Source organism: Lithobates pipiens, unplaced genomic scaffold (assembly GCF_037356315.1).
Source record: "Lithobates pipiens isolate NorthernLeopardFrog02 unplaced genomic scaffold, aLitPip1_a1.2 Scaffold_27, whole genome shotgun sequence".
In the NCBI taxonomy this organism is placed as follows: Eukaryota; Metazoa; Chordata; class Amphibia; order Anura; family Ranidae; genus Lithobates; species Lithobates pipiens.
The window spans coordinates 29,616,099-29,636,464 of record NW_027507788.1 but is presented as its reverse complement, the minus strand read 5'-3'; the positions used below and the strand labels follow the sequence as shown (position 1 = coordinate 29,636,464).

The following is a 20,366-nucleotide window of genomic DNA, read 5'->3' as shown; positions in this document are numbered from 1 at the left end:
TTCCTACCGCGCATGTGCAAATCGCGCAGAGCTTTGTGAATGGCCGGCTGTGTTCTGGGACACACACAGTTCCCAGAACACAGCGCGCCCCATTCCCCAGAAGACAACGCGTGGAAGAGAAGACTGGAAATCACCGCGGTGTAGGAAGTGGCAGATTAGGATGATCTGCCTAGCAACAGCCATTTCTGGTAAGTTAAAAAAAATAATTTTTTTTTCATTTTCTTTTTTTTCAGATTTTTAGGAACAATTTTATGTCATTTATTTATTTATTTATTTATTTATTTTAGGTTGGCCCTCGGCTTTAAACCCTAACCCTAAAACCCTTAGCAAATAATGAATAAATGCGGATGAAAAAGCTGGAAAACATAACAATAGGTGATGAAACAGAGGTTATTTTTCTCTGTTGGCTACAGGAGGTCCCCGAGTTACAAACCTCCGACTTACGAACTCCTACTTCCAAACGGCAGGTGGCGCCGGCGGGCACATCGGAAAACATCGTAAAAACGACATTGGAAAATAGCGGAAAATGGCGACTTAAGATCAAACAGGCAGTCCCTAACCTGTTCGTAACTCGAGAACTGCCTGTAATTAAAAAAGGTCAAAGCTCAAAAATGCTTTAAAAAATGCTGTCCACAAATGCTCAAAAAAATGCCAGAAAAAAAACGCTACAAAACACGACGCTCAGGAGTGAATGCAGCCTTACTGCGATACGGTGCCATGTCCGCTCATTCAAAACAAAAGAGCTGTCTAATGGAGTGTGCCCTAAGGCCTGAAAACACGTAGCATTAATGTGCATGTGTTAACGCAACACAGACCCTGCAGGAGTCCCCCAAGGTTTTCTTTAGGCTGGATTCACGCTGTGGCATTGTGAATTCTGGTACCCCAATGCGCACAACACACATGGGCGTGCTGCCATGCGTGTTTTGCCCTGGCGCATAAAGCAGAGCTTTTAGCTCCCCATATTTAATGCTTGCAAAAGTTTTGAAAATGTGAATTTTATACATTTATTAATCATTTGCAAGCCGTTTTAGAACACGTGTGACTGCCCTTGGGTTAGGAAGGTCCTCTACATCGCTGCTATAAATGCACCTATCCACTGCACTGTTGCGAGGTAATCATTGGGCATTTCAGGGGCAGTAAAACTGCCCTTCAAACTGCCCTGTGTGTCGCCTGGCAAGACAAGCCCTAAATGAAAAAAAAAACAAATCCAACAATATCTACTTGTCTGGCTGAAGACACCACGCTCGTGCAACTGTTCATAATTCCCTCTACCTTGACTAAGACCCTGTTCCAGTGGAAGAAAAACAGCCCTAAAGCATGATGATGCCACCACCATGCTTCACAGTGGGTATGGGGAACTTTTGGTGATGTTCAGTGTTGTTTTTGCACCAAACATATCTTTTGGAATTATGGCCAAAAAGTTCAACCTTGGTTTCATTAGACCATAACACATTTTCCCACATGCTCTTGGAAGACTTCAGATGTGTTTCTGAAAAATTTAGCTGGGCTTGGATGTTTTTCTTGGTAGGAAAAGGCTTCCTTCTTGCCACTCTACTCCATAGCCTAGATATATGAAGAATACAGGAGATTGTTGTCACATGTAGGTAGGTTAATTGGCTTCTGTCCAAAATTGGCCCTAATATATGAATGGGGACCTTGGATTGTGGGCTCCTTGAGGGTAGGGACCAAGGAGAGTGTGCAATGTACAGGGACAGGGACAATTGTAGACACTCACTCGGGTTAAACTGGATGGACTGGTGTCTTTATTCAACCTAACTAATTATGAAACTATGAAACTATGTACTACACAGTTAGTACTTTCCAGATATTCCTGCCGCTCCTTTAATGCTGCTGTAGGCATCTTGGAAGCCTCCCTGACCAAATGTCTTCTCGTCTTTTCATCAGATTTGAAGGGACGTCCAGTTCTTGGTAATGTGACCGTTGTGCCATATTTCCACATATTTCCATCTCCACTTGATGATGACTGTCTTCACCGCGTTCCATGGTAGATATAATGCCTTGGAAATTCTTTTGTACCCTTCTGACTGATACCTTTTAACAATGAGATCCCTCTGATGCTTTGGAAGCTCTCTGAGGACCATGGCTTTTGCTGTAGGAAGCGACTTAGGCAGGCCATACATGGGTCGAATTTCAAAAGAAATTTCTCTCGAAAGTCTTATATAAGAATTTTTGTTCGATTTCGCACCATTGGTGGGCTGCAGCAACAGCCAAGTGTCGTGCCGGCAATCAAATTTGAGTAATTGGACATGTTGGAAACTTTTTGAAAAACAAACGATTTTGTAATCAATGATAGGAGAATCGTGCGAGAAATGTATTTGAAAAAGAAATGCAAGAAAAGAAATTTCCCAGAAAGAAAAGAAGATTCCCAGCCACGAAAATAATTTTCTGTTGCAACATGAGGTGAAATTGAAGGCTTGGTTGGCCGAATTTCTAAATCAATGGTGGCATCAACGGAGCACAAAACTTCTGATTTTCAAAAGAAAATTCTTTTGAAATTTGACCATGTATGGCCAGCCTAAGAAAATGTCAGGAAAGACCTACTAGAACAGCTGAACTTTATATGGGGTTAATCAGAGGCCCTTTAACCTTTGGCACAGGCCAATAGCAGATTGACGTCCGGGAAGTGGTTCTGTTATCCTGACTGGGCGTCATATGATATGCTTCAGGATAACATGCTGCCTTGTGCCCGTGGGGCCGCACATCGCGGCGATCGGTGGTGCGGTGTGTCAGTCTGACACACCGCTACACCGATCTCGGTAAAGAGTCTCCGGCAGAGGCTCTTTACCACGTGATCAGCCGTGTCCAATCACGGCTAATCGCGATGTAAACAGGAAAAGCCGCTGATCGGCTTTTCCTCACTCGCGTCTGATAGATGCAAGTAGAGGAGAGCCGTTCGGTGGCTCTCCTGACAGGGGGGTCTACGCTGATTGCTTATCAGTGCAGCCCCCCCTTGGATGCCCACACTGGACCACCAGGGAAGCCCCCAGGACCACCAGGGATATGGGTTACATGTGGATGGCCAGGTATGTAACCAAAGGCCATCCACATGTGCAAATGACAGCCCACAAATGGGCACTAACTGGCACCATCATGTACAAAATAAAATCAATGATGCCCTGCAATGCCACCCATCAGTGTCATCAGTGCCACCCATCAGTGTCCAGCAGCGCCACCTATCAGTGCCACCCCTAAGTACCCATCAGTGCCACCCATAAGTACCAATCGATGCTGCCTATGAGTGCCACCTATCAGTGCCACCTATCAGTGACCATCATTAATACCTATCAGTACCCGTCAGTGCCACCAAAAGAAAGCTCTATTTGTGGGAACAAAATGATAAAAAATTTGTTTGGGTACAGTGTTGTATGACCGAACAATTGTCATTCAAATTGCTACAGCGCTGAAAGCTGAAAATTGGCCCAGGCAAGAAGGTGTCTAAGTGCCCGGTATTGAAGTGGTTAAATGATGGCCGGTGTGTACTGACTCCTATTTAACACAAATTTGAATGTGATTGCTAATGGCCATACACACGATCTGAAAATTGGATGACAGATCGTCCATTTATTTTTTGCATGCTAGTCGCATGTCGAAAATGGAGAGGTTACTAAAGTTATGAAAATTTTCGTACGACAGAATAAAAAATCATAAGCGATGTCATGTGTTGTGGTGTATTTCTATTGTATTTTCAGACCACATCTGTACTGATTAAACCGAAAATAGTACGAACGTTTTTGCGTTTGGATAGTCCTCCCGGCGTATTACAGCGTAGTAGAGTGCACACCTGTACGAGCTTTGTATTCACTTGCATGGGGATACACAGGTGTTCCATGCATTCCCATACAGGCAGGCCCATTGCTGTCAATTGGGAAGCAGCGGCTGCACGGACACGGCTGCTGCTCCCGATTTGAGTGCAGGTGCATGACTTCCAAATGTGCGTTTGGGGCCATGTACCCGTATGGATGCTGGATTGGGAGCAGCAGCTGTGTCCATGCAGCCGCTGCATCACAACTGACATGAATGGGACTGCCTGCATAGGAATGCATGGGAACGGCCCGTGGACGGGAGGTGTGCGCTGTAGTGTGCCTGTGTAAAGGAGGGCCAATCAAAGCAGCGTTTTTTTTACGCCTGTGTGCATATAGCCTAAGGATAGAAGATAAAAAAGCACAGGTCCTAGATTTGAATTGCCCCCCCCCCCCTTCGGTCGCTCAGATTCAGAGACACTTACGTTGTTTTCTGATGCAAGCGTACGGCCGCAAATTCTCCCCTCCTTATTGGGTTTAGTGAATAAGCCCCACTATAGAGAGTGTACTTTTATTTATTAATTCCTTTTATTTATTACTTTTTAAAAACTTTTATAGACAGTATACATTTATTATAGCAGATCTCCCCCTCCCATCACATGGGGCACAGAAGGATGGGAGTCTGCAGGCAGGACACATGGAAAGAAATCTACTGCAGTGTATATGGATGAGTCTTCTCTATGATCTGCACACTATATACTATCTATATACTGTACTATATACACCCCTCCTCTCTCAGGATCACTATATACTGTACTATATACAACCTCCTCTCTCAGGATCACTATATACTGTACTATATACACCCCTCCTCCTCTCTCAGGATCACTATATACTGTACTATATACACCCCTTCTCCTCTCTCAGGATCACTATATACTGTACTATATACACCCCTTCTCCTCTCTCAGGATCACTATATACTGTACTATATACACCCCCCCTCTCTCAGGATCACTATATACTGTACTATATACACCCCTTCTCCTCTCTCAGGATCACTATATACTGTACTATATACACCCCTCCTCCTCTCTCAGGATCACTATATACTGTACTATATACACCCCTCCTCCTCTCTCAGGATCACTATATACTGTACTATATACACCCCTTCCCCTCTCTCAGGATCACTATATACTGTACTATATACACCCCTTCCCCTCTCTCAGGATCACTATATACTGTACTATATACACCCCTTCCCCTCTCTCAGGATCACTATATACTGTACTATATACACCCCTCCTCCTCTCTCAGGATCACTATATACTGTACTATATACACTCTCCCCCTCCTCTCTCAGGATCGCGATCTCAGGCAGTGTGGTCCGCCCGGGATGCCGTAGTCAGTGTAGGGCAGTTCCGTCTCCCCCCCGCCCCCCCGAGCAGCGGCGCTGTGGCCCCTCCCCCGTGTCTTCTGCCCCCACCGATGTCCGGTCAGCCCGGAGCCAGGTGAGTCCCCGGCGGGCCCCGATTAACTCCCTGCGTGCCGGACGGAGCACCTAGGCCGCTCTCTGGCAGGGGAAGGGTTAAGAGGCCGGACGCCAAGTGACGTCATGGTGCCCAGTGTTCTGATGATTATTACCCTCAGCCTGCACCCCCTATACTACCCCTACCTGCACCCCGACATGCATGTACCCCAACACCCTATACACAGGCTTTTATTCTTCCACACCACTCCCTGCCTGCACCCCTATCACCTCATACATGCACCCCAACACCCTGCCTGCACCCCTATCACCTCATACATGCACCCCAACACCCTACCTGCACCCCTATCACCTCATACATGCACCCCAACACCCTGCCTGCACCCCATCACCTCATACATGCACCCCGACACCCTGCCTGCACCCCTATCACCTCATACATGCACCCCGACACCCTGCCTGCACCCCTATCACCTCATACATGCACCCAGACACCCTGCCTGCACCCCTATCACCTCATACATGCACCCCGACACCCTGCCTGCACCCCTATCACCTCATACATGCACCCCGACACCCTGCCTGCACCCCTATCACCTCATACATGCACCCTGACACCCTGCCTACACCCCTATCACCTCATACATGCACCCGACACCCTGCCTGCACCCCTATCACCTCATATCTGGACCCCAACACCCTGTCTGCACCCCTATCACCTCATACATTCCCCCAGACACCCTGCCTGCACCCCTATCACCTCATACGTGCACCCCAACACCCTGCCTGCACCCCTATCACCTCATATCTGGACCCCAACACCCTGTCTGCACCCCTATCACCTCATACATTCCCCCAGACACCCTACCTGCACCCCTATCACCTCATACATGGACCCCAACACCCTGCCTGCACCCCTATCACCTCATACATGGGCCCCAGCATCCTGCTACCAAGCCCTGCCTTCACCCAGACCCCCTCCGTCATCCTGCCTGCACCCTGACCCCCTCCATCATCCTGCCTGCACCCTGACCCCTCCATCATCCTGCCTGCACCCCAACCCCCTCCATCATTCTGCCTGCACCCCGACCCCCTCCATCATCCTGTATGCACCCCGACCATCTCTGTAATCCTGCCTGCTTAAACCCCTCCATCATCCTGCTTGCACCTCGAGCCCCTCCGTCATCCTGTATGCACCCCGACCCCCTCCATCATCCTGTATGCACCCGACCCCCCTGTCATCCTGCATGCACCCGACCACCTCCGTAATCCTGCCTGCTTGCACTTTGACCCCCTCCGTCATCCTGCCTGCACCCCGACCCCTCCATCATCCTGTATGCACCCGACCCCCTCCATCATCCTGCATGCACCCGACCACCTCCATAATCCTGCCTGCTTGCACTTTGACCCCCTCCATCATCCTGCCTGCACCCCGACCACTCCGTCATTCTTCCTGCTCCCCGACCCCCTCCGTCATTCTTCCTGCTCCCCGGCCCCCTCCATCATCCTGTATGCACCCGACTACCTCCGTAACCGTAATCCTGTATGCACCCGACCACCTCCGTAATCCTGTATGCACCCGACCACCTCCGTAATCCTGTATGCACCCCGACCACCTCCGTAAGTCTGCCTGCTTGCACCCCGCCCCCCCCCCCCGTCATTCTGTATGCACCCCGACCACCCCCGTAATCCTGCCTGCTTGCACCCTGACCACCCCCGTAATCCTGCCAGCTTGCACCCCAACCACCTCCGTAATCCTGCCTGTTTACACCCTGACCTTTTCCGTCATCCTGCCTGCACCCCGACCACCTCCATTATCTTGCCTGCACCCCAACCCCCTCCATCATTATGCCTGAACCTTGACCCCATCTGTCATCCTGTATGCACCCCAACCCCCTCCGTAATCCTGCCTGCTTGTACCCTGACCCCCCTCTGTCATCTTGTATGCACCCCAACCACCTCCGTAATCTTGCCTGCTGTCACCCGACCCCCTCCGTTATCCTACCTGCACCCGACTACCTCTGTTATCCTGCCTGCACCCCGACCACCTCCGTTATCCTGCCTGCACCCCGACCACCTCCGTTATCCTGCCTGCACCCCGACCACCTCCGTTATCCTGCCTGCACCCCGACCACCTCCGTTATCCTGCCTGCACCCGACCACCTCAGTTATCCTGCCTGCACCCCAACCACCTCTGTTATCCTGCCTGCTTGCATCCTGAACCCCCTCCGTCATCCTGTATGCACCCCGACCACCTCCGTAATCCTTACTGCTTTCACCCCAACCCCCTCCGTCATCCTGTCTGCACCCCGGCCACCTCTGTTATCCTGCTTGCAGCCCAACCAGCTCCTTCATCCTGCCTACCTGCCCATTCTACAATCACTGTCATCCAGCTTGCACCCATACCACTTCCTTCATCCCATCTGCTCACACCGTACTACCTACATCACCCTGCCTGTCTGCCCATATAACACTTCTGTCACCCTGGTAATGCACTCTGCATTCTGTTCCCCTCCCATCCCGTCAGTCCTTCACACCTTACCTGCATCTCTGACCCCTTTTATCACCCCTGTACCCCATCCGTCCCCCCTCTACACCCACCCTTTACTACCCCTTCACCCTCTGCGCCCACCCCTTACTACCCCTTCACCCTTTGCAGGCCGAAGGAGTGTGTGTGTGTGTGTGTGTGTGTGTGTGTGTGTGTGTATATACAGGTGCATCTCATAGAATTAGAATAGCATCAAAAAGTAAATTTATTTCAGTATTTCAATTCAAGAAGTGAAACTCGTATATTTTATATAGACGCGTTACACACAGAGTGATCTATTTCAAGCATTTCTTTCTTGTAATTTTGATGATTATGGCTTACAGCTAATGAAAACCCAAAATTCAGTATCTCAGAAAATTGAAATATTACATAAGACCAATGAAAAAAAAAGGATTTTTAATACAGACTTTTTTAACTGAAAACTATGTCCATGTAGAGTATAGTATGCACTCAGTATTTGGTCGGGGCTCCTTTTGCATTAATTACTGCATCAATGCGGCGTGGCATGGAGGCGATCACCCTGTGGCACTGCTGAGGTGTTATGGGAGCCCAGGTTGCTTTAATAGCGGCCTTCAGCTCGTCCGCATTGTTGGGTCTGGTGTCTCTTATCTTCCTCTTGACAAGCCTTTCTCAACCTTTTCAACATGGAGGGACCCTTGAAATAACTTTACAGTCTCAGGGAACCCCTGTTAAAAATGACTATATCTAAAACAGATGATACATTAGCGTGAGAAGGGATTCAAGGGACCAAAAAAATAAAATAAAATAAAAGGGTTGCTATGGTAACGACTATGTTTGATAACTGCAGCTGAACGCAACTGCACAGAAACGCACATAAACGCAGGTAATTGCACTGTACAAATGCAGCTGATCGCTGTGCCTGGAGTCTTGAATTTCACAGAAAAAAATAAACATGCTAAACTGCGGCAGAACAGCCGTCCGTGTGAAAGGGGCCTTAGCCCTTGTACACACGGTCGGAGAATCCGTCGGAATGTGTCCTATCGGACCGTGTTGTTGGATGCGGTATGCATTGGACTGATTCTGTCGGAATATTCGTCGGACCCAATTTTCCAACTTGTTGGAAATATTTTCCGACCAACTGGTTCGATCGGACATACTCCGATCATGTGTAGAGAATTTTGATCGGACCAAGTGCCACGCAGATCAAAATTCCTACATCAAAGCTATTGGCTACTAGCCTGAACGTAGTCCCATCGTAACGAAATTACGTCATCACGTTCTGAATGATCGGATTTTTGGACAACTTAGTCCGACCGTGTGTATGCAACAGTTTCGGACAAAATCCGACGGATTTGGTTGTCGAAATCTCCGACCGTGTGTACATGGGCTAACAGATAGTAAAAAAGATCAATGGTATCAGTGGGAACTTATCTGAGGGATAGAAATTGCTCGTTGGTTAAGCAACCTCTGGAGGAACTCTAAGGTTCCATGGAACCCTGGATGAGAAACCCTGCTCTTGGCAATACCCCACAGATTCTCTATGGGGTTTAGGTCAGGCTAGTTTGATGGCCAATCAAGCACAGTGATACCACGATCATTAAACCAGGTATTGGTACTTTTGGCAGGGTGGGCAGGTGCCAAGTCCTTCTGGAAAATGAAATCAGCATCTCCATAAAGCTGGTCAGCAGAGGGAAGCATGAAGTGCTCGAGAATTTCCTGGTAGACGGCTGCACTGACTTTGGACTTGATAAAACACAGTGGACAACCACCAGCAGATGACGTGGCTCCCCAAATCATCACTGACTGAGGAACAGTTTTCATTTAATTTGGAAATCAAGGTCCCAGAGTCTGGAGGAAGAGTGGAGAGGAACAGAATCCAAGTTGCATGAGGTCCAGTGTGCCGCTTCCACAGTCAGTGATGATTTGGGGAGCCGTGTCACCTGCTGGTGTTGGTCCACTGTGTTTTATCAAGTCCAAAGAGTCTCTTGCTCTTATGTAGTGGGTAGAGAAAAGAATCGTCTCCCCTTTAAAATTATGACATTTTGATGCTTTGCAGACTGAAATAAAGACAGACACCATTTTTTTGTTTGTTTTATTCAGCTGTATTTGCTCAGCACAACCGATAACATCCAAGTGAGAGATATAAACCCAACATGTCAGAAAACCACCTTTTGCTTTAATTCCAGCCTTTCGTCTGTTGGGATTTGTCTCTACTATCTTTGCTCAGCTAGACTTTGCAATATTTTCCCATTCTTCTTTGCAGAACTGCTCAAGTTTAGTTAAATTTGATGGTGACCGTTTGTGGACTGCAGTCTTCGAAATACTCCACAGATTTGCAATGGGGTTTAAGTCTGGGCTCTGATTAGGCCATGCGTGGACATTCATCTCTTTCTCCTTCAACCACTGTGTGGTCATTTTTGCTGTGTGCTTTGGGTCATTATGTTGGAAGGTAAACCTTCTTCCCATTGACAACTTTCTGGCAGAGGGCAGTGAATTTTCCTCAAGAATTTGACGGTATTTTGCCCCCATCTATTTTTTCCTTCTATCCTGACAAGTGCTTCAGTCCCTTCTGCAGAGAAACGCCTCCATAACAGGATATTACCGCCTCCGTGCTTTACTGTAGGAATGGCGTTATTTGGATTTCTGCCAGACATATCGTTTGGTGTTGAGGTCAAATAATACAATTTTAGTCTCATCTGACCATAAGGGCCGGTTCACACAGCGAGGCGCGGCGAGGCGTCTCCGACTTGCCTCGCCGCGACCTGCGGGGACCTCAGCGGCGACTTGCAGAGGACTTCTGTATAGAAGTCAATGCAAGTCGCCCCCGAAGTCGCCCAGAAGTAGTACAGGAACCTTTTTTCTGAGTCGGAGCGACTCGAGTCGCTCCTCTCAGAACGGTTCCATTGTACAGAACGGGGGCGACTTGCGGGAGCGAGGCGAGTCGTGTCGCCTCGCATCGCCTCGCTGTGTGAACCGGCCCTAACACCTTTTTCTATGTGGTCTCGGGGTCTTCAAGGTGCATTTTAGCAAAGCTCAGTGGTGACTTCATGTGGCCTTCCATGAGGACACAAGCCACACTTGTGGAGAATTTGTGATATTGTTGTCACATGCACACAATGACCACTCTTTGCCATAAATTCCTGCAACTGCTTTAGAATTGCTGTGGGCCTCTTGGTTGGAGTTGCCAACTCACCCCTTTAAACCCGAACACTCATTTCAAAGGCATGGTCCACTGTTGTCACCATCGGGAAACCCTTTCTGAAGAATGGTGTGCTCAGTGCTGCCATCACTGGAGTGCAATGTAAATGGGAAGTGGTTGCAAGAAGAGAAAGAAAGAGGCATTAACCACTTGTGGACCAGTCATGTACCTGATATGTCGCTGGACTTCGGGTGGTTATACCAGGATGAAAGCTGCAGGCATCACCCCGTTACCGTTTTTTTTTTAGAGCCAACGGTCAGCTCCCTTGTGAAAGCAATCCTATCGGCTAACTAGCTGTTGGATTGCTTTTATAAGCAGTGGTAAGAGAACGTCTCTCCCTCTCCCATCAGGAGTCCCCATAGACCAGCTGGTGCTTTTTGGCTGGCTGATCGGAGAGCCAAATAAAGACCGGATCAGCTTTGTTTGGCTCTGGGCTATGGTAACCCAGAAGCAATGACATCATTTCCTGTTCACTCAGGCGTAAACGGCACCATTTTCAAAAATCTAAAGCATTCAAACACACCGATCTTGGTGTGATCAAATGCTGTTAAGGGGAGAGGAGGGATCTGGGGTCTTGTAGACCCCAGATTTCTCCATAAAGAGCACCTGTCACGTGTCTATTGCTGTCACAAAGGATGTTTACATTCCTTGTGACAGCATTAAATGATAATAATAAAAAAATGTAAAGGAACCATGTAAAAAAAAAAAAAAAAAAGAAATCAAAGAGCCTCCACCACACACAACGGTCCTGCACGCACGCAAACAGCAATTTTCACGCACATGTGGGGTATCACAGCGAACGCCAGGTCATAGGCAGTAATTCTAGTGCCAGACCTGCTGTGTAAATCTAAAGTGGTAACCTGTAAAGGCTTTTAAATCATCGCCTATGGATAGTAAGATTTACGTTGTGCACGGGCATGCGCAATTTTAAAGCGTGACATATGAGGTATCTATATTTACTTGGCGTAACATCATCTTTTATATTTGACCAAAAATTGGGTTATGTGTTGTGTTTTTATGCATTAAAATTCAAAAAAAGTGTATTATTTACCAAAAAATTGCATTTGAAAAACCACTGTGAAAATGTTATGTAATAAATAAATTGCAAAACCCACCAATTTATTCTCTAGGGCAGTGATGGCGAAACCTTGGCACCCCAGATGTTTTGGAACTACATTTCCCATGATGCTCATGTACTCCTGCAGTGTAGTGGAGCATCATGGGAAATGTAGTTCCAAAACATCTGGGGTGCCAAGGTTCACCATCACTGGTCTAGGGCCTCTGTTTAAAAAAAAATAATGTTTGGAGGTTTCTAAGAAATTTTCTTGCAAAAAATACTGATTGTTACATGTAAACAAAGAGTGCCAGAAAAGGCCTGGAGCTAAAGTGGTTATTGACAGTGATCTCTTATCCTGGGTTCACACTAGAGCGATGCGGGAAGCAGCGCGATTACAGCGCCGGCTCACACATCGCTCCTCTCCCGCAGGCAGTTCACACCGCCTTGTGTAAATTGCTGCGGGTGGCATTAACAAAGTTAACCACTTCCGGACCGCCGCACGCAGATATACGTCTTAACTTTCAAGAGGAATATCGTTGTTATGGCAGCAGCTAGCTGCCATAACGCCGGTATCCTCTTCTTCAGCCGGCGGTCCAGTTTACAATCATAGTGGTCTTTGCAGCAGATTCGCCGCAAGATTGCTTTTATTGGTGGTCGGAGAAGGCCACTCCTGCTTCTCTCTGGTGCCCTCTGCCACTTATCGGAGCCGTTGGCAGCTGCTGAATGATCGGATGGTGTCTCTTGTGTGACATGAAGACGAGTGAGGGCAAGATGGCCCCCACCTGTCTCCATATCATTGCAGGGCGAAAGCGACTTCAAAACATCACTTCCGCCCATAACTCTTAAAGGGCCATTAAAAAAAAAAAAAATTTGAAATGACAATTTGTAAATGTAAATGTGAGATGTGAGGTCTTTTTGACCCCAGATCTCATATTTAAGAGGTCCTGTCGTGCTTTTTTTCTATTACAAGGGATGTTTACATTATAAATAAACATGACACATTTTTTTTTATAAAAAGAACAGTGTAAAAATAAAAGGTAAAATAAATAAGAAAAAAAATATTCTTTTTAACACGCCCCGTCCCGCCGAGCTCGCGTGCAGAAGGCGAACACATACGTGACTAGCGACCGCCTATGAAAACGGTGTTCAAACCACACGTGAGGTATCGGTAGAGCGAGAGCAATAATTCTAGCTCTAGACCTCCTCTGCAGCTCAAAACATGCAACCTGTAGAATTTTTTAAACATCGCCTATGGAGATTTATAAGGTTAAAATTTGTTGCCATTCCACGAGCGGGCGCAATTTTAAAGTGTGATATGTTGGGTATCAGTTTACTCGGCGTAACATTATCTTTCACAATATAAAAATAATTGGTCTAATTTAACTGTTGTCTTACTTTTTAATTTAAAAAAAAAGTATATTTTTTTCCAAAAAAAGTGCGCTTGTAAGACTGCTGCACAAATATGCTGTGACAAAGTATTGCAACGACATTTTATTCTCTAGGGTGTTAGAAAAAATAAATGTATAATGTTTGGGGGTTCTAAGTAATTTTCTAGCAAAAAAAAAACTGTTTTTAACTTGTAAACAACAAATCTCAAAAAGAGTCTCAGACCTTAAGTGGTTAATGACACCCCCAGTTTAATTCACAGATCGCAGTGCGAACTGTGAACTCGCACAGGAATCAGATCGCATAGGTGAGAACACCCATGCGATCCGATTCTAGTGTGTGGAAAAACAAGTCCCTGCACTATTTTCTGTGCGAGTCCAATGCGAGTCGAACTCGCATTGCTCAGAGATCGCATGTGATCGGCACCTGCAGTGCGGGTGCGAATCACATGCGATCTCTGAGATCGCAGCAGTGTGAACCCGGGCTAACAGTCTCTCCAGTCAAGAGTGAGGGCCCATGGAACGTGCCGCCCTTTTTAGACATTCCTGGGTCCCAATAATTGTTAATGGTACCCAAAACGTGCACATGTTTGTGGCCACCAAAGTAACAGGCGATTTGGTGGGGCATGATTTAAAAAGTCTTGCCTGTTGTACTTTTAAAACATTCCCACATGGTTGGTAGCCCACTGATATGTATAGGCTGTCAAAAATGTGCCATGCGGAACATTCAAAAACATGAGCGCAAAACGGCCTTAAATCTGAAATCAGGCTTACAGCTACATTCCTGCTGTGTCCATGTGGCTCTGCAGATACGTTAAAGATGCAGCACCGGTGGGTGACACGGGAATCTCACACACTCAGAAGATTTGGAGGCTGAAATTCTCTAGACCAGTCATTCTCGACCAAGGTTCCATGAAACCCTAGGTTTCTTCCAGAGATGTCTAGGGGTTTCTTAAACTTTGGTTGATTGACCTCCCATCTGATGGTGCCTGAGTAGTTCTGGGCCTGGCTCTACTTGGAGAGCCAGCAACATGACACCAACAATCTTTTTAGCTGTCTGTAAGGAGGGCCTTCTGATTACCACTATAAGGTGGGCATTCTGATCACCACTATAAGAGGGGCATTCTTCCTATTGACCATTAATGTAAAGGGGGCATTCTTATAATGACCACTGTTGTAAGAGGGATATTCTTCCCACTGACCACCAGTGTAGGGAGCATTCTTCCAACTGGCCCTCAATGTAAGGAGCATTCTTCCCATTGGCTGCTAATGTAAGGAGCATTCTTCCCATTGGCCGCCAATGTAAGGAGCATTCTTTCAAATGGCCGCCAATGTAAGGAGCATTCTTTCAACTGGTCGCCAGTGTAAGGAGCACTCTTCAAACTGGCCACCAATGTAGGGAGCATTCTTCCAACTGGTCGCCAATGTAAGGAGCATTTTTGTTACTGACCACCAGGGGAATTCTTTCCACTGGCCGTAAATGTAAGGAGAATTCTTCCAACTGGCTGCCAATGTAAGGAGCATTCTTTCCATGGTCGCCAATGTAAGGCGCATTCTTCCCATTGGCCACCAATGTAAGGCGCATTCTTCCCATTGGCCACCAATGTAAGGCGCATTCTTCCCATTGGCCACCAATGTAAGGAGCATTCTTCCAACTGGCTGCCAATGTAAGGAGCATTCTTTCCATGGTCACCAATGTAAGGCGCATTCTTCCCGCCAATGTAAGGAGCATTCTTCCAACTGGCTGCCAATATAAGGTGCATTCTTCCAACTGGCTGCCAATGTAAGGAGCATTCTTGTCACTAACCACCAGGGGCATTCTTTCCACTGTCCACCAATGTAAGCATTCTTCCCACTGGCCGTAAATGTAAGGAGCATTCTTCTCACTGACCACCAATGTAAGGGCCATTCTTCCCATTGAACGTTGATGAATTTGTTTTCTGATCTACCCGAGTTCCATTGGGTAAAATGTTGGTAAAGGGTGCTCCAGACCATTCCAACTTTGCAAGAGAGCAGTGTAGGGCAGTACAATGGGTTTTGACAAAACATCATATTGTTTTTCTTTTTTTTTTTTATTCTTTTTAACTTTATTCAAATGTCACAAAATAGACCTAAAGGCACAAATCCGTCTAGTTTAACCAATAGAATTTTAAAAAAAAAACAAAGAAACATCCATAGGCGTTGCAGTGCCATGCGTTGCTCTGGGTAAATATGCAGGCATGCTGTGCACCTCAATGCAGTGTTATGCTGTGAACAGGACTCCTAGGAAGCAATTGTTTTCTATATGCCCTTGTGTTGATTTATTTTATGCAGCTCAATATACATGGTGCAAAGGAGTCCCCCGGGAGCAGGATTTTCAAACATATTTTTGCTTTTTTTTATTTTTATTTTTTGGATTTATTTTTTGTTTTTCGAAGCAGTCGCTTTAAGCATTTGTCGAGCGATGCTTTTCACGTTCCTATTTTTACCACAATCTATACAAAACACGCATTGTTCTTCCACAACACATTTTCAGGCGGATTTTCTCCATAGCAGCCCCAGTATCTACTTCGCAAACTTCCTGCTTTGCTTTTTTTATTTGTTTTGCTAGCATTAAAACCATTGTTTTCTTATGTTCACGTGACTCGCGTTGCTGCGGCAACCCTAGCTGGGCCTGGGCTTTGGGAGAGAATCCATTTTGACCTGTTGGACCCTTAATATTTCAGCCCGGCCTCAGAAAAAGGGAAAGAAAAAAAAAAATGTTTTTCCATTAAACAAGAGAAACCTAACAGAGACAGGAAGAGCTCCAGCCTGGGGGTCTGGATCTGTCATTGATTAAAGTGGGCTGCCGGAGGAAATTTGGGAGCGAAGCAGTTAAAAAGGCTGTGGGATGTGCAATGTGTTATGGTGTGGAAGTGTTATTTTTATATTGAGGCCGTAAATATCCCTCTCCGAGCCTCAGACGTGGGACAAACTGCCGCCGCTCATTTATTTTTGCAGCTCTAATATCATTTGATTTAGGCTTATGTTTTATTTAGATGTTGTTTTTTTTTTTTGTTTTTTTTTAACATACCAATGCGTTCCCAGTGTAGCGGCTGTTTGTCTTTTAGGCCACAATAATGCAGCACAAAGGAGGTTGTTTTTTTTTTTGTTTTGTTTTTTAAATCTGGAGCAAGCTAAAAAATTCAAGAGATGGCTTTGCAAAAAAATTGCAAATGCTTAATGTTTACCCAGAAAAATAGAAACAGAAAAGGGCAGAAAAAAGACCAAGTGATCCAATGAGTCTGCCCTTTTTCTTTTTTTTTTATTTATTTCTCTTTCTTTTTTTATTTTCTTTTTTAAACATAATTTTGGAGCAAGCTAAAAAATTCAAGAGATGGCTTTGCAAAAAAATTGCAAATGCTTAATGTTTACCCAGAAAAATAGAAACAGAAAAGGGCAGAAAAAAGACCAAGTGATCCAATGAGTCTGCCCTTTTTCTTTTTTTTTTTATTTATTTCTCTTTCTTTTTTTATTTTATTTTTTAAACATAATTTTGGAGCAAGCTAAAAAATTCACGAGATGGCTTTGCAAAAAAAAAATAATTAAAAATGCTTAATGTTTACCCAGAAAAATAGAAACAGAAAAGGGCAGAAAAAAAGACCAAGTGATCCAATGAGTCTGCCCTTTTTTTCTTTTTTTAATTTATTTCTATTTTTTCTTTCTTTTTTTTTTAAACATAAATCTGGAGCAAGCTAAAAAATTCAAGAGATGGCTTTGCAAAAAAAAATAAAAATAATAATGCTTATTATTTACCCAGTAAAATAGAAACAGAGAAAAGTGAGGGCAGAAAAAAAGACCAAGCTAAAAAAATTAAGGGATGGCTTTGCAAAAAAATAGAAAAATGCTTAATATTTTCCCAGAAAAATAGAAACAGAAAAGTGAGGGCAGAAAAAAAGGCCAAGTGATCCATTGAGTCTGCCCTTTTTTTTATTTATTTTTCATTTTTTTTTTCTTCTTTTTTTTTTTTTTTTTTTTTTTTTAAACATAAATCTGGAGCAAGCTAAACAATTGAAGAGATGGCTTTGCAAAATAATAATAATAATGCTTATTATTTACCCAGAAAAACAGAAACAGAAGAAAGTGAGGGCAGAAAAAAAGACCAAGCTAAAAAAATCAGGAGATGGCTTTGCAAAAAAAATTGAAAAATGCTTAATGTTTACCCAGAAAAATAGAAACAGAAAAGGGCAGAGAAAAAGGCCAAGTGATCCATTAAGTTTGCCCCTTTTTTTTTTTTTCATTTTTTTATTTATTTTTCTTTTTTTTTTTTTTTAAACATAAATCTGGAGCAAGCTAAAAAATTCAAGAGATGGCTTTGCAAAATAATAATAATAATGCTTATTATTTACCCAGAAAAACAGAAACAGAAGAAAGTGAGGGCAGAAAAAAAGACCAAGCTAAAAAAATCAGGAGATGGCTTTGCAAAAAAAATTGAAAAATGCTTAATGTTTACCCAGAAAAATAGAAACAGAAAAGGGCAGAGAAAAAGACCAAGTGATCCATCGAGTCTGCCCTTTTTTTTTTTTTTCTTTTTTTTATTTATTTATTTTTTTTTTAAACATAAATCTGGAGCAAGCTAAAAAAATTAAAGAGATGGCTTTGCAAAAATAAATAAATAATAATAATGCTTATTATTTACCCAGAAAAATATAGAGAGAAAAGTGAGGGCAGAAAAAAAAGACCAAGTGATCCATTAAGTCTGCCCTTTTTTTAAAATGTTTTATTTATATACTGTATATGCAGTATAAAGGTTGGAAGTGAATGTGGTTTGAGAAGAAAAAATTGCTTTTTGGGGGAAAGAATACACGTATGTCACCATACAGCGTGCATTGCTGTGCGCATAAAGCATGTGCATGGTATGAGTGCGCTGCTGTGCCTTGTTTTAACCACTTCAGCCCTGGAAGGATTTACCCCCTTCCTGACCATTACCCCGCTCCTAAAGCGCCCCTGCCATTGAAATCAATGTGCAGCGCCTGGAAGCGCCGCTTTTAACCCTTTATACGGCAGCTAACGGGGGTTAAACGCACCCCCACTAGCGGCCGAAAAGCGCTGCTAAGATGACACCTCCGCGCCTCAGTGCGAAAGTGCCCTTAGATGGTTGTAAACCTCTGATTACCACTTTTACCTATAGGTAAGCCTAGAATAGGACTTACCTATAGGTAGTGGAAATATCTCCTAAACGTGTATTTCCACTACCTATAGGTAAGTCCTATTCTAGGCTTACCTATAGGTAAAAGTGGCAATATTTACCTTGTAGTGCGCCGATTATGTAGTTGGCGTGAATGCGCTGTGAAGAAACGGGCCTCTGTGCCATTTCTTTACTCACAAGTGCCATGACTGATGACTCCCACGTGGCCCCTGGCTAGTCATAGAGCCGGAGTCCGCGGCCCCTGGCTAGTCGTAGAGCCAGAGTCCGCGGCCCCGGAAGGAAGAGGAGCGAAGATGGATGCCGCCACCAGCGGGGACATTGCAGGCTTCATTTGCAGGTAAGTGCAACATAATGGGCTAGAAAGATGGCCGCCGCTTCGGAGCTAGGCCGAAGCCACGGCCTTTCCTAAGGCCGAGACCGCAGATCGCGGCATGTTCCGATCCGAGCGGGGTGACTCGTTCGGATCACGGATCGGTGACGATCCGCTGCACCCCCTACTTTACGTCTAGAGGAAAAGAGAGGTTTCCAAATATGGAAAGGTGTCTTCACAGTGATGCCCCGTACACGCGGTCGGACACTCCGACGACAAAATCCGTCTGATTTTTTTCCGACGGATTTTGGCCCAGACTTGTGCACACGGTCGCACAAGGTTGTCGGAAAATCCGACAACGTTCAGAACTTGGTGACATAAATCACGTACGACGGGACTATAAAGAGGCCGGTAGCCAATAGCTTTTGTCTCGTAATTTATGCTGAGCATGCGTGGCACTTTGTCCGTCGGAATTGTCTACACACGATCGGAATTTAAACGATTGGATTTTGTTGTCGGAATATTTTAGATCCTGCTCTCTTACTTTGTGTGTCGGAAAGTCAGATGGAGCCCACACACGATTGGATTTTCCGACAACGCGATCCGATCGCACATTTTCCATCGGAAAGTCCGACTGCGCGTATAGGGCATAAGAGCTGTGAAAATGTGGACTAGACTCCCTCCAGAGGTGGTTCTGGCCAGCTCAGTGGATTGCTTTAAGAAAGGCCTGGATTATTTCCTAAATGTACAAAATATAACTGGATACTGACATTTATAGGTAAAGTTGATCCGGGGAAAATATGATTGCCTCTCGGGGGATCAGGAAGGAATTTTCTCCCCTGCTGTAGCAAATTGGATCATGCTCTGCTGGCGTTTTTCACCTTCCTCTGGATCAACTGTGGGTATTGGATTGGGTATACGGGAGCATTTTTTTATTTTTTTTGGTTGCACTTGATGGATTTGTGTCTTTTTTTAAACCTACTAACTATGTAAAGTACCATAAAATAAAAAAAATATATATATTTAATATTAAAAGTAGTGGCACAGTTCAGTTACTGATATTTCGCCTCCCCACCATCTGTTTGAGCCATTAAAATGCCAACCTACCACACCACAGCCATGCCCCCCATTTACTCGTATGGGTCACATTTGGCGGCAGCATTGCCAAATTCGATATGCCACTTAATTTTTTTTCCCCTGAGCGGCTGCATGCCCCTAGTTTAGGTGGGCGGTCAGTGGGAGGGGCAGTAAATCCACAGCTCAACCACGTGCGTTTACCACTTTCCTGGCTACGCATGGGAGCGAGTCCTTGGATTAAAAGTGAAATAAAAGTAAAAAAAAAAATGATACTGAAACTTTCTTCAGTTTTCTGCCAAGCCGGAGCCAACAATCATATAGTAGAAATATCTTTATATTTTATTAATTTACCGGACTTGGATCAAAATCAAACATCAGAATAGAAGCCTTTTATTTATAAATGGTGATG

General features: G+C 45.0%; 1 protein-coding gene across 1 annotated transcript in view; it reads left to right on the top strand.

Annotated features, from left to right (window-relative positions):
- The first annotated feature begins 5,221 nt into the window (after positions 1–5,221).
- The window catches only part of LOC143933711 (uncharacterized), a 37,059-nt gene continuing 21,914 nt past the window's right edge, over positions 5,222–20,366 (top strand). Inside the window, exon 1 of the mRNA XM_077456702.1 lies at positions 5,222–5,275. The gene's annotated coding sequence lies outside the window, so the exon portion shown is untranslated. The remainder of the gene's footprint in view (positions 5,276–20,366) is intronic.